A 13,117-nucleotide genomic window follows, 5' to 3' on the forward strand; every position below is an offset into this window, starting at 1 on the left:
CAGGAAGAAAGAAGGGCAGAGTCTAGAGGTGTGAGCCAGCTGCCACAGGAACAGATGTACTAAAAGACAGGTAAAACCACGAAGCTATGTGGCAAAATGTAGATGAACAGAAATGGGTTAATTTAAGTTGTAAGAGCTAGTTAGTGATAAGCCTGAGCTACAGGCCAAGCATTCTGTAATTAATATAAGCTTTAGTGTTATTATATGGAACTGGAAAATTGGGACAAAAGAAAGTCTCTGCTTCCATTTACATTGAAACAAGTCAAATATGACTATGCATGGACTGTGAAGCAAAAATCGCATTTCTCACCTCAGAAAGAGTAAGACACAGTTTATTCTGGAACCAAATTTGAGTGACCATGACCTGGAACAGAGACCTTAGGTCTCCCCAGATTTAATGTTCCAACATGGAAGCAGTTTCATAGAGTTTTTACGGTCACAGAACAAAGAAAGTTGTAAATTAAGACATTTTCAGAACACAATGTAAGCTGGTAGTTCTAACATGCAGGCAGGCCACTAGTGTATGCTTCAGGTGCTGGCTGACTGATGGTGCAATGACCTAAGGTTATTTTGTTTCAAGTCAGAATATAGGGAACCCAAATGCCTCCCAGGTGTGTGTGGGAAACCTGCCCCAGCAGGTATCCTGTCAGAAATAGCCTGCTCACTTCCTTTAAAAAAAATATTTACCTTTATTTTATGTGCATTGGTGGGTTTCCTGCATGTATATCTGTGTGAGGATGCCAGATTTCCTGGAACTGGAGTTACAGGCAGTTGTGAGCTGCCACGCGGGTGCTGGGAATTGAACCTTGATCCTCTGGAAGAGCAGCCAGTGCTCTTAACTGCTGAGCATCTCTTAGCCCCCTGTTGAAATATATTTATAATTGGAAGGCCACCTGTTGGGATGGGATGGCTTCAATAACTATATATGGCATGTGGGGTGGGGGGGAGTACCCTGCTGATTAGTTCCCACCTTCCTGGTTCTGTTGAGTTGGGATAGTATCTACCACATCAGGGACCCACCATTTGCTGCTCCCAGGACCCTCTGTGTGTGGCTGCCAGCCTGGGAAGCTGGTGTACCCTGGCTCATGGCTAGTTGAAATATATGCGCTGTACTTGGAGAGTTTGAACTCTCCCCTGCCTTCTGTTACTTTGCCTACCCTGTCACTGAGCTGAGAGTAACACAGGTAGGTGAAACAGCCTGGAGGCTAGTAACAGAAGCCTGCACTCTCTCAGTGCCTTCTGCACACCAGCCCTGCAGGACCCCATTGAAGCTGGAAGACAGCAAACTGGTCCCAGAAGGATTGGAAAAGCCTTGGAGATTCCCATTGCCCTCTGGGTGCTCAGGTGCTCCTAGAGGCTCCTGGGGCCATGCCTGTCCTGCCCATTGAAGCTTTTGCTGGGCAGATGTCTGGGTTCAAAACCTGGGGCCAGTGACATGGATGGCCAGGGGGTTGGGGGCTATGGTGATGGAGGTGTGTGTGTGTGTGTGTGTGTGTGTGTGTGTGTGTGTGTGTGTGGCGGGTGTGGGGAGGTGTAGGGCTCTGCATGGACCCTCGAGGCACCTTGAGCAAGCCTGAAGCTGTTGGCTGGAATATCTTGCACCAACTAGTTCTTGGTACTCTTCTTGGTTTGCTAACACACATCTGTTGAGGAACTAAGCTCGAGAACTTGCACCCTTGACTCTTTATTCTTTTCCATTGTGCTGTGAGTCAGTATATAAACCCACTCCCCTCAATAAATGGCATTCCACGTTCCAGCATTCCTGTTGCATGAGTGACCCACTGTCTTGTTTTTTTTTTTTTTTTATTTAAATCTCTAGGCCTTCGCCTGATTCATGGAACAGATTGTAGTGCGGGCGCTACAGGGGGGTTATTCTGGTGGAACATTCTAGAAAGTGTCTCTTTTTAGAACCAGCATTGAGACCCCTGCTGGTCTCCATTTGAGAAAGTGGAGGGGGAATAAGTTAATTTTAATGTGTGTGTGTGTGTGTGTGTGTGTGTGTGTGTGTGTGTGTGTATGAGCATATGTGCATGTTTATATCAGTGTCTATGGAGGCTAGAATAGACTGTCAGGTGTCAGTTGGAGTTATGGGTGTTTGTAAACCGCCTGATGTGTGTGGAGCCCAGGCTTCAGTCTTTATAACAGAGAAGCAAGCTCTTAGAACCATTGAACTCTAACTCCAGCCCTGGAAGAAAGTAATTCTAACAATAAATATGAAATTTCACCTGGTCATGGTGGTACTGCCTTTAATTCCAGCACTCAGGAGGTAGAGGCAGGCGGATTTCTGAGCTTGAGGCCAGCCTGTTCTATATAGAGAGTTTCAGGACAGCCAGGGCTACACAGAGAAACCGGGTCTGACACGGGTGTCTTGTTACATTACCATCGCTGTGATATAACCCTGACAGAAAACAGCTTGGGGAGGAAAGGGTTATTTCATCTTACAGTTGTATGTAGTCCATCATCCAGGGAAGGAACTCAGGCTAGGAACATGGCGGCACGAACAGAGGAGCTGTGATTGATTACTGGATTGCTCTTCATGACTTTCTCAGCTGCTTTTTATACTGAGGTGGCACCTATCCCCCTGGGATCGGCCTATACATCAATCATTAATTAAGAAACTAGTATAGGCCAGGAGGTGGTGGTGCACACCTGCCCCGACCTGTGGGACCAAGAACCTGAAAATAAATGGGTGAGAAAGAAGGAACGAGACCAAGCAATGTCTCACTTTGTCAAGGTCTCACTTTATTAGGCACAAAGAGGGGTTTTTAAAGCAAAGCAGGGAGGAAGTAGGGAGGGGTAACTGTGCTGACTCTGGGGCTCTGGCAGTTATCTCGGACCATTGTGGTCTTACTTGGAAAACATCTGCTTATCTCAATTCCTGGCATCTGGTTATATCAGTTCCTGAAGTAAGTGGAATAGACTGCCCTTTGAGCCATTTCCTATTTTGCCAAGATAAGGCTCAACTAGAGGTATGGCGTAAACAACTCTGTGAGAGGATGTGACTCAAGGCTGGCTGTGACTCGAGGCTGGCTCCCAAAATCTCCCCCTATTTTATTATTTTTATGGAGGGTCTGTCTTAGGCTACGTGGTGGGCTCCCACACTCAGGACCCTGGGGATGGGCTTGTTACTATGTGACAAGTGGGTAGGGCCTCTGTCTTAGGCTACATGGGGTGCATCTGTCCTCAGCACTCAAAAACATTGTCAAGATTGGACAAGGAGAGTGGGCTTCTGAGAGGCAGCCCCATGCTAATCCCATCGTTGAGGAACCTACAGCCGAAGAGAAGGGTCTGCATCGCTTTGTGGCACCGCGGTATTCCCGTCATGGATGTCTCCATATTTGAGAGAACCAGGTCCTCTGTTGTTCTAGTCTTGTGAAATCAAGTCCTTGTCTAGGGGGATCAGAATTGGTATTGTCACCATCCTCAACAGGTTTCTCAAAGGAGCCCTGTTCCTTTTCCAAAAGCTGATGATAGTGTACGAAAATAGGTTTTTTTGATTATGGAATCAATTTGAGTTTTGATCAATCGAGTTAATTTCTGGAATGCCCAAGGCCCAAAAGTCAGCAGCAGAAACAATCCCACAAATGGTCCTAGGAGAGATGGAAGCAGGGTAGAAAGCCAAGGGGAGGTGGAAAACCAATTTTTATACCAGGACTTGGCCTGTTCCCACTGTCATTTACGTTCCTCAGGACTTTTCTGCCCTCTATCTAAGCTGTCTTCTACCAAGCCAGTCTTATGAGCATAAAAGCAACATTCCTCTTTGAGTGCTGCACAAATTCCTCCTTGTTGTAAAAACAATAGGTTTAAGCCTTGCCTGTTCTAGAGAATGACCCCTGAGAGGACAGAGAGAGAGAGAGAGAGAGAGAGAGAGAGAGAGAGAGAGAGAGAGAGAGAGAGAGAGAGAGAGAGAGGAGGTAATTATGCTTCCGAGGTCTCAGGTCCGGTTTTCGTCTGTTCCACGCATCTCACCAAATGGTCTGGCAGTCACCGGGCCTCATTTTCTTCCTGCAAGAAAACACAAACATGCCCTTGACCCCCCTTAACCCCATATTAGGACAGGGTTGGGCCCTTTCCATAATCTCATGCATGGATCTTTCCATTTGACTTGAGTAAAAGTCTCTTGAGTTCCATCATATCAGAATCTGTCTGCTGCAGATTGCTCATAGGCATCCACATTCAAAAAATTTAAAATGAAGAGTGCATGATTTAATGTGTCATGTGAAGACTGGGGACATGACTCCCTTCTCCTTATAAGTTGCATTTTTAAGAAGCTATGAGCATGTTCCACAATTCTTTGCTGTTGAGGATTATAAGGAATGCCTGTTATGTGTTTAATTTTTTTATTGGGCACAAAATGTTGAAATGCTCTACTAGTATATCAACATCCATTGTCTGTCTTTATAATTTTTTGGAACTCCCATGTAAGCAAAACATTTTAAACAGTGATTTATCACATGCTTATTGGCTTCTCCAGTTTGTGCAGTGGCCATTAAGAAGCCTGAACATGTATCGACTGTCACATGCACATACTTTAATCTGCCAAATTTTGCAATATGAGTAACATCCATTTGCCATAAATGATTGGGAAGCAGGCCTGAGGATTTACTCCTCTATTAGTTACTAGTAAATATTGTGGGCCCAAATCACATTGTTTGACAATTTGTTGAGCAGTCTCTGTAGTTAAACAAAACTCTTTTTTTTTTTTTTTTTTTAGACTATTCCTATTTTGATGATGACACCACCTTCTTAGAGGAGGCTGACAAATGAATCCAATATATAGGGCCATTTTGCCAAAACCAGCAGTGGGTGAAAAGCTGGAGGAAAGTACAACTACAACAAGAGGCTGTTCCTAATCTAGGCGGCAAAGATGGGCTTTTTAAAAATGCTTTTTAATAGTAATTTGATGGCCTCTTTCGCCTTGGTGTAATTTGTCTGGGAGAGGTCGGGGTTGGATCCCCTGGAAGAATATCATATATTGGTCTAAGCTCCCCTGTTTTAATAGACAGAGAGGCGGATCCATTGAACATCTCCCAAAAACTTTTGCCAATCCTGAAGAGTTTTTAAATTTGAATAATCAGTTTGGAGCCTTTGTGGCCGGAGGCCGGTCTGTTGGATTCAATGGCCTAGATAGGTGTAAGGAGGTTTCTTTTGAACCTTCTCTGGGGCCAGAATAAATCCACGAGCCTCCAGGAGCATCTGCAATTTAGCAAACGCTTCAAGACATCTCTCCTCAGCAGGTGCTGCCAGCAGAATATCATCCATATAATGGATAATGTAAAGATCAGAAAACTTGCACCTGATAGGATCCAGGCAGGCAGCCACATAAGACTGGCATATTGTCGGACTATTAGCCATTCCTTGGGGGAACACCACCCATTGAAAACGAAGGGCGTGTTTCTGATTAGAAAATTAATCGAAGGAAGGCTAAATGCAAACCTGGGGCTATCTCGGGAGTGCAGCGGAATGGAAAAGAACCAGTCCTTTAAATTAATAACAATTAAATGCCAATCTTTAGGAATAACCACAGGTGAGGGCAAGCCGGGCTGAAGAGTTCCCATAGGCTGCATTGTTGAATTAATGGCCCTCAAATCCTGGAGCAATCTCCATTTTCCTGAAGTCTTTTTAATCACAAATATGGGGAAATTTCAGGGAGAGGTGGAGGGGATCACATGTCCTGCCTCCAATTGTTCTTGAACTAGCTGGGAAGTCACCAGAAGTTTTTCTGTGGTTAAGAGCCATTGTTCCATCTACATTGGATGTTAGAAATCCAGCTTACTTAGCCCCTTGTCCTTTGTCCCAGCTGGTTTTACACATCATCCAGAGAGCTTTGTTTCTTGGTGGAGTGTCTTGGGCGAGGGTTTGGGTAGTAAAGACAACTCCCATCTCTTGCAAGAGATCTGGTCCCCACAAATTAGTGGAGAGGCCATCCAGGATATAGGGTTTGAAGTAACCTGAATGGCCTTCTGCGTCTCTGTAGTTAAACCAAACTGTTTTCTTAGACAGTTACTATTTTGATGATGAAAGCTGTGTGACTGCTGAGCCAATTCCACCTGAGACAAAGTGACCATTTCTGTCAGTCTATCAGCTGACTCATTACCTTTAACCAGTGGGTCAGGAAGTTTGAATGAGCTCTTATATGACCCACAAAGCACAGTGACTCTTTATAATGAATGGCACTTTGAATTTGCTCAAACAGCATTTTAACCTGATTATTATTAGTTCCAATGTATGGAACTATCTCTAAAACTTGAAGAGCTCTGAAAACATAATGACTATCAGTATATAAGTTAAATGAATCATTTATTAGAAGCCAAAAAACTATTGCAACAGCTTGTAACTCAACTATCTGAGCTGAAGATGGATCTGTCTGTACTACATATTCTTTTCCCATCAATAACATAAGCTGCTTTTCCATTGGAAGAACCATCAGTAAAAACTAATATAGCATTTTTGACAAGATTACGCCTTTCAATTTTAGGGAATACAAAAGGATGAATTAACACATATTTCAACAGTCTGAGCTGATTATCATTTTTTCCCAAAAACTGAGTAAAAGCAATTTTCCATGAATCATTGTTTTGAAATAACCAAACAACTTGTTGGATATAGAGAACATGTATTATATTTGGTTTCCTGCCAAAATATCTCCTAGACTCCATATGGCATTTTTTGTACCACATAAGCTACTGCTTCAAACATAAGGATTTAACATTTTGGCTGGGGAAACAGGTAAATGCAACCAAAACAATGGTCCCCCTTGCCATAAGACAGAAGTCAGACTATGCTGTGTGGGAAGTACATAAGCCTCCCATGGTTTTGCATACTCAATACAGGATATCTGCTGATGCTGGATTGCATTCTCCGATTGTAAGAGAGCTTGTCTACTCTCTTCAGTTAGCTGTCTAGATGAATTGGGATCACTATCTCCTTTCAGGATATCACTTAAAGGTTTCAAATCACCAGTAGGTGCTTTTAAAAAAGGATGTAACCATTGGAATATTTCCTAATAACTTTTGAAAATTATTCAATGTTTATAAGCTATCTTTTCTAATTTGTAATTTTTGAGGCCTAATTTCTTTGAAAACTTTCTACTCTGACTTGTAAAGCTTTCATTAGCTGACCTGGTCTCATTTGCATCTTCACTGACACCTTTCTATGTGGAGGGCCTAACAGGGTTACAATTTCCTGAGGCCTCCTTTCAATAGATTTTCTCAAATCTTACATTAACCTCCATTCTTTCAATTTCTTTTTTTAACTACCAAAATTTAGGAAGATTTTTATATTCTCTCCTCTGCTAAACTCTTTTGAGACATCCATATAGATTTCTCTGGCTCTCAGGCTATTCTGGCTTTGACCATTTCCTACTGTTTCACTCTGCAAGACAGTCATGGGAGATGCAGATCTCCAACCCTGATGATTTATTTATTTATTTATTTATTTTATCTCAAGCAATTCAAGTAGTACCTATTGTTGGGATTCACACATTCATAATCACACTTTATACACGCATTTGTGTGGCCACACCATACATACAGAACATACATACATATACATACATCTTTTAGCCCTCCTTTTTTCTAGGCCAAGATTAGTTTTTTGAATTAAAACATCCTTAATTGAAATCTCTTGTAATGTGGCTGCTATAGATAACTCTTAAATTATGAGCATCCAAAATCTGAAAAAATCCCAATAAATTCACCAGTTTCTGACAAGCTGCATTAATTTTTCCATACACTTGGTTGGGGGTTAGCCACAGAAGCAGCTCCTAAGACTGAGGGCCTCTAGGTCCTGTCCTGCCTTTGCTCTCTGGGCCTAGGCTCCCCCCACCCCAGAAGTTCCCTACAGCGATTGTAAAAATCTGCCTTCCAGGCCAAATAAAGGCCACAACCAAGGATAGCTTGTGCAATGCGATGCCCCGAAAGCAAAGAAACTTAACTCTTTACATGAAACTCTAATTCCTCTTTCCCGAAAGGAGGACTTAAAGTCCCTAATGAACTTAACCTCCTCAGACAAATGTTGGCCCATTATTATGGAACCGAACGAGGGGGAACTCACCAGGAATCAGCCTGCTCTTGAGAGCAGGGCTGCCGCTTGCAGGTCCCTCAGTCTTCTCGGTGCGTGCTACCGATGATTCTCTTCAGTGTTGGGGGACTCCGTTCGGTAAAAGCCCATACCTCGAGCCGCACGTTGGGCACCACCTGCTCCGACCTGAGGGACCAAGTTATTCGTGGGGAGGTGGGCAAGAACCTGAAAATAAATGGGTGAGAAAGAAGGAACGAGACCAAGCAATGTCTCACTTTGTCAAGGTCTCACTTTATTAGGCACAAAGAGGGGTTTTTAAAGCAAAGCAGGGAGGAAGTAGGGAGGGGTAACTGTGCTGACTCTGGGGCTCTGGCAGTTATCTCAGACCATTGTGGTCTTACTTGGAAAACATCTGCTTATCTCAGTTCCTGGCATCTGGTTATATCAGTTCCTGAAGTAAGTGGAATAGACTGCCCTTTGAGCCGTTTCCTATTTTGCCAAGATAAGGCTCAACTAGAGGTATGGCGTAAACAACTCTGTGAGAGGATGTGACTCAAGGCTAGCTGTGACTCAAGGCGGGCTCCCAACAATTTTCTCAATTAGTGATCAATGAGGGAGGGCTCAGCCTATTGTGTGTGGTGCCATCCCTGGGCTGGTGGTCCTGGGTTCTATAAAAAAGCAGGCTGAGCAAGCCAGGGGAAGCAAGCCAGTAAGCAGCACCCTCCATGGCTTGTGCATCAGCTCCTGCCTCCAGGATCCTGCTCTGTTTGAGTTTTTGTCCTGACTTCCTTTGATGATGAATAGCAATGTGGAAGTGTCAGCCAGATAAACAGTTTTTCTTCCCAACTTGCTTTTTGGTCATGGTGTTTCCTTGCAGCAATAGAAACCCAAACTAAGACAGCATCCCTCACCACCTGTTTTGGAGGTTCTAGCAGGAGAGCAAAGTAGCCTTGTATACCTTTTATAAGTGAGCACAATGGGCTTGCATCCTGCTGGGTGCAAAGCAACCATATAAGCACAGGGAAGACACACAAGTGGAGGGGAATTTATTACCTACAGCAGGCAAAGAGCATTGGCATCATTTTCAAAGCAATGATCTCCCTGAACAAAGCAGAATGATGATTTCATTCAGTGTGGCTATTCGTGTAAGGGTTAGGCCATTCTAAGCAGGCTCCAGTTTGTGGTCACTAAAGTGATGGACAGGAATGCCTCTGGGCATGCTCTGCTGGCACCATGAAGTTTTAGCTGATAAAGTAGAGCCATAGTCCCTGACAGCACCTGCCTTGCACAGTGGCTAAGTCAATGTTGGGAGAGATGTGTGTGGACTCACTGGTGAGGGAACAAGGGGACCCTTGTCTAGCCAGCCAGATCAGACACAGCAGCCCTGGCAATCAGCGTGGTGACAGTACCCAGCCAGATGGCCTGTGCGTCCTTTACCTCCATCTGTCCTGCACACAGCATGTAAGGTTCGTAAGCATTAAATTTAGCATACACTTTCAGGGCTGAAGACAGAAGTAACTCAGATGTTTTCAAAGCAGCAGGAATAGTGAGTCTTCCAGTATATGAGGTTGCCAAGTAGGCCTGCACCCCTCAAGCAGGAACAATCACTCCATGACGGAAACTGGATTGTTCCTTTCAGCAATAACAATTTCCCTGAGAATTAGCAGGATATCTCAGAGCCTGAGATAGCCACCAGCCAGGCCATGGCCTGAGTAAGACTGCCTAAATGCGTACCCCTTGGTGCTTCCCCTGTAAAACCCTGGGGCTCTTTTTAGTGCTTCCAAAGACAAGCTAAGGGTGCTCTGGCTTGTGTTTCCTGATGCAGTTCTACTGAGTAGATTCCTTTCCTGCCCCTCACCACTGCTTCTGCTGGGAGTTATTTTTGGGGTGGGTGGCTGAACCTGGTCCCTCCCCAAAGTCAGTCCCCACTCCCTTGTTGGCCTAGGACTCCTGTTAACTGGGTGAGGTGAATCTCTGTCAGGAAACAACCTGATGGAATAGGAGGAAAAGCCCAGAAGTTACCTCGGCAGTGCTCAGGGCAGGGCCCTGTCCCTCAAAGGCGGCCTGAAGCTGACAGTTCTACGGAGAGAAACTCTTAGGTTGCCTGGTGTGACACACGCTTCTGCCTTGTTTCCAGTCTGAGCAGACTGTTGATAGGCTCTGGTTGGAAGGAGAGAGAAACATGATGTCATGTCTCAAGGAGGCCAGAGGAAGGGGTGCTGGGAGCCGTTGAGCTATTCCTAAGACCCCTTCTTTTCAAGTACAGCACCTGTTGCCATGACTCTGGGTCCCGGACACTGTGGTTTGGGATGTGTGCTTTGCTAACTCGTGTGGATCCCACTGACACAGGCTGCAGCCGTACTGTAGCCTGTCTGCAGCTCAGCACAGCTGGTGTGAATTGGTGTTGACCCGTTGCCTCTGATGAGGATGGCACTGCCCTTGGGGACAGGCCTAGGCAGGAGGAGGTGAGCTATGTGCCCGGGTCCCTCTCACTTTGCGAGAGTAAAGGCATGTGTCCTGGAGTCTACTGGCTTCTTCTGTAACCTTGGACCTGGGTAATCTCAGTTTCCAGTTTGAAATCCCTCACCTGCGTGGAATATCAAGTCATGAAAACTCAGTAGAACCCAGGACCTCTGGAAGAACAGCCAGTGCTCTTAACCGCTGTGCCATGTCTCCAGCCCTTTATTGAAATGCTATATTGCTATTATTATTAAAGTCAGGGGCACATACAGAGGTGAGAGAAGAGCTCTGGGGAGACAGTTCTTTCTTTCTACTTTGGGGTCTTGGGATACACCTCTGCACCTCTGCCTGTCAGACTCGTTTGCTGGCTGAGGCGTCTTACTGGCCTGTTTTCTCCATGTCTTTAGTACAAAGGGGTTTTTTTTTTTTTTTTTTCAAAATTTATTTTTGTATTATGTGAATGAGTGTTTTGCCTGCCTGTCGGTATGCACAGCATGTGTGTGCATTGCCTGCAGAGGGAGAGACTGGATCCCCTGGAACTGGAGTTAGAGAGGGTCGAGAGACTCGGGTGGGTGCTGAGAACTGAACCAGGGTCCTCTACAAGAACAGCCAGTATCCAGTATCCTTTTTTTTTTTTTTTTTTCTTTTTCTTTTTTGAGACAGGGTTTCTCTGTGTAGCTTTGGAGCCTATCTTGGCACTCACCCTGTAGGCCATGATGACCTTGAACTCACAGAGATCTGCTTGCTTCTCTGCCTCCCAAGTGCTGGGATTAAAAGTAAGTCATGGACCACCACTGCCCGGCTAGCAGCCAGTATCCTTAACCTCTCTAGGCCCTGGCCTCGGTTTTATTGTGATAGTCTCACTGTGTAGCTCTGGCTGGTCTTAAACTCATGATCCTCCTGCCTCAATCTCTTGAATGCTTATATACACACATAGCTCTAGCTCGTCATTTAAAAACAAAACAAAACAAAAAAACCAAAAAAAAAAAAAAAAAAAAAAAAAAAAAAAAACCCGATAACTACAATGGGTTCACTTACTGTGTTTCCAAGTCCTCAGGTGTGGTATCCAGGAAGAAGTAAAACAAAGGAAGCCAGGAGCTTCCGGGAGGCCCATGTTAACTGAGGCCTGTGAGATGGAGGCCAATCAAAGGGCCTGGAGAGGCTGCCTAGGGGTCCTGTTGCACTAGGGTTCCCTAACTGGCTCTGAAAGCAGCCCAGCCTAGTCTCCGATTCCCAGGTCTCATGCCTCAGCCACCCAAATGCCCGGGTTACAGGCATGCACCACTGCTCTGCGTACACATGTGGTTCTTTTCTTGTTTTGGTTTAAATGATATGTTTTTGAAGAGCACTTTAAAATCCAAGCAAAGTAGGCAAAGAAAGGTGATATTAAACACTTAAAAATACCAGAAAAGAAAGTTTGGTGGATAAAGACACCTGTTGCTATTTCTAACAAACTGAGTTTAAGTCTCAGGACCCACATGGTAGAAAGCAGAGAACTGACTCCTTCAACTTGTTCTCTGACTTCTACGTGCACGATGGGAACCTATGAATTTCTCCCCGAAATAAATAAAAATTAAAAAGTACATGAGGGAGAGGTAGTAACTTAGGTCTTCAAAAAACTCGTGAAAAAACAGCTAAGACAAGATTACAGTTAAACTACAGGAATACGAAATAGCTTCAATCTAAAAATTCTTGGGCTGCAAGTATAGGTAAATTTATGCTTTTGAAGGAAGCTAATACTTGTGCATGTTGCTGCCCCCTGCTGTCGCCTTCTTGAAATTCAGGGTTGCATCTGTGCAGACTCAGCGTCTTCCTTCAGAGGAACACTGGCACCCTCTGGTGGGCCATACTGAGCGGAACGCCTGTGCTCTACAAAGGCGCGTTGGCTGGGAGGCCGCTAGGGGAGCTGCAGAGGCTTTGTTGGTGAGCCCAGAGGGTTTGCACAGCCTTTAGAGCAGGCACTTAGGCTTATTTCTGCCTGCCATGTGTTTAGGCTGGGGCAGGGAAGTTTTACGATGCAGATGGAGCTCACTGGACAAAGTTTTGTTTTGCTTTCAGTCTGCCGCTTTTCCGAACGTATCCAAAAACAATTGCTAAATAACCTAACCCCCTTGCTTTTTCATGCTTTAAAATCCATGAATACCTTGACAGAGAATTTGGGAAAAGGAGGTAGAGAAGGACAGAAGGTTGCAGAGTCAGGGGCTGTGCTTGCCCTCCCTTCATGGCCTGATGTCCTAGTGGCCCTGGGAATGGGGTGAGGTAATCACAGGGAAGGACAGGAGTGGAGGTCACCCTTGCTAGCTCACACTGGTGCAGGCAGAAGGGGGGGGTCGTCTGGCTTTGGCATTGAAGAAGAGTCTAAGTGGTGTTTTCAGACGTCTATACTGGCTCCCCACACAGTAGGTATTTGTTTCAGAGAAAGGGTGCCCTTATTAAACAACCTCCTGGGATCCAGAACCCAGGAATTTTCTCTGACATAGGTGAAAGACCAAAAAAGTAATGTTAATGATGGACTGACCTGGAAACCAATATCTGTTCCTTGGAATTTGCTAGCTTCCTCTCACCAGGCCCTGAGATGACAAGAATTCACACTGCCCCTCCTTTCCTGTGAGTCAACAGGTGGTAAATAGGGTCC

General features: G+C 45.0%; 1 long non-coding RNA gene across 1 annotated transcript; it reads right to left on the reverse strand.

Annotated features, from left to right (window-relative positions):
• Positions 1-2,721: 2,721 nt before the first annotated feature.
• Positions 2,722-8,437, reverse strand: LOC127232941 (uncharacterized). The gene is made up of 2 exons (XR_007835435.1): positions 8,056-8,437; positions 2,722-4,005 (listed from the first exon to the last, which is right to left on the reverse strand). It is a non-coding gene; the product is annotated as an uncharacterized LOC127232941 (long non-coding RNA).
• Between the last annotated feature and the right edge of the window lie 4,680 nt (positions 8,438-13,117).

The sequence above is a fragment of the Phodopus roborovskii genome, unplaced genomic scaffold, assembly GCF_943737965.1.
Source record: "Phodopus roborovskii unplaced genomic scaffold, PHOROB, whole genome shotgun sequence".
In the NCBI taxonomy this organism is placed as follows: Eukaryota; Metazoa; Chordata; class Mammalia; order Rodentia; family Cricetidae; genus Phodopus; species Phodopus roborovskii.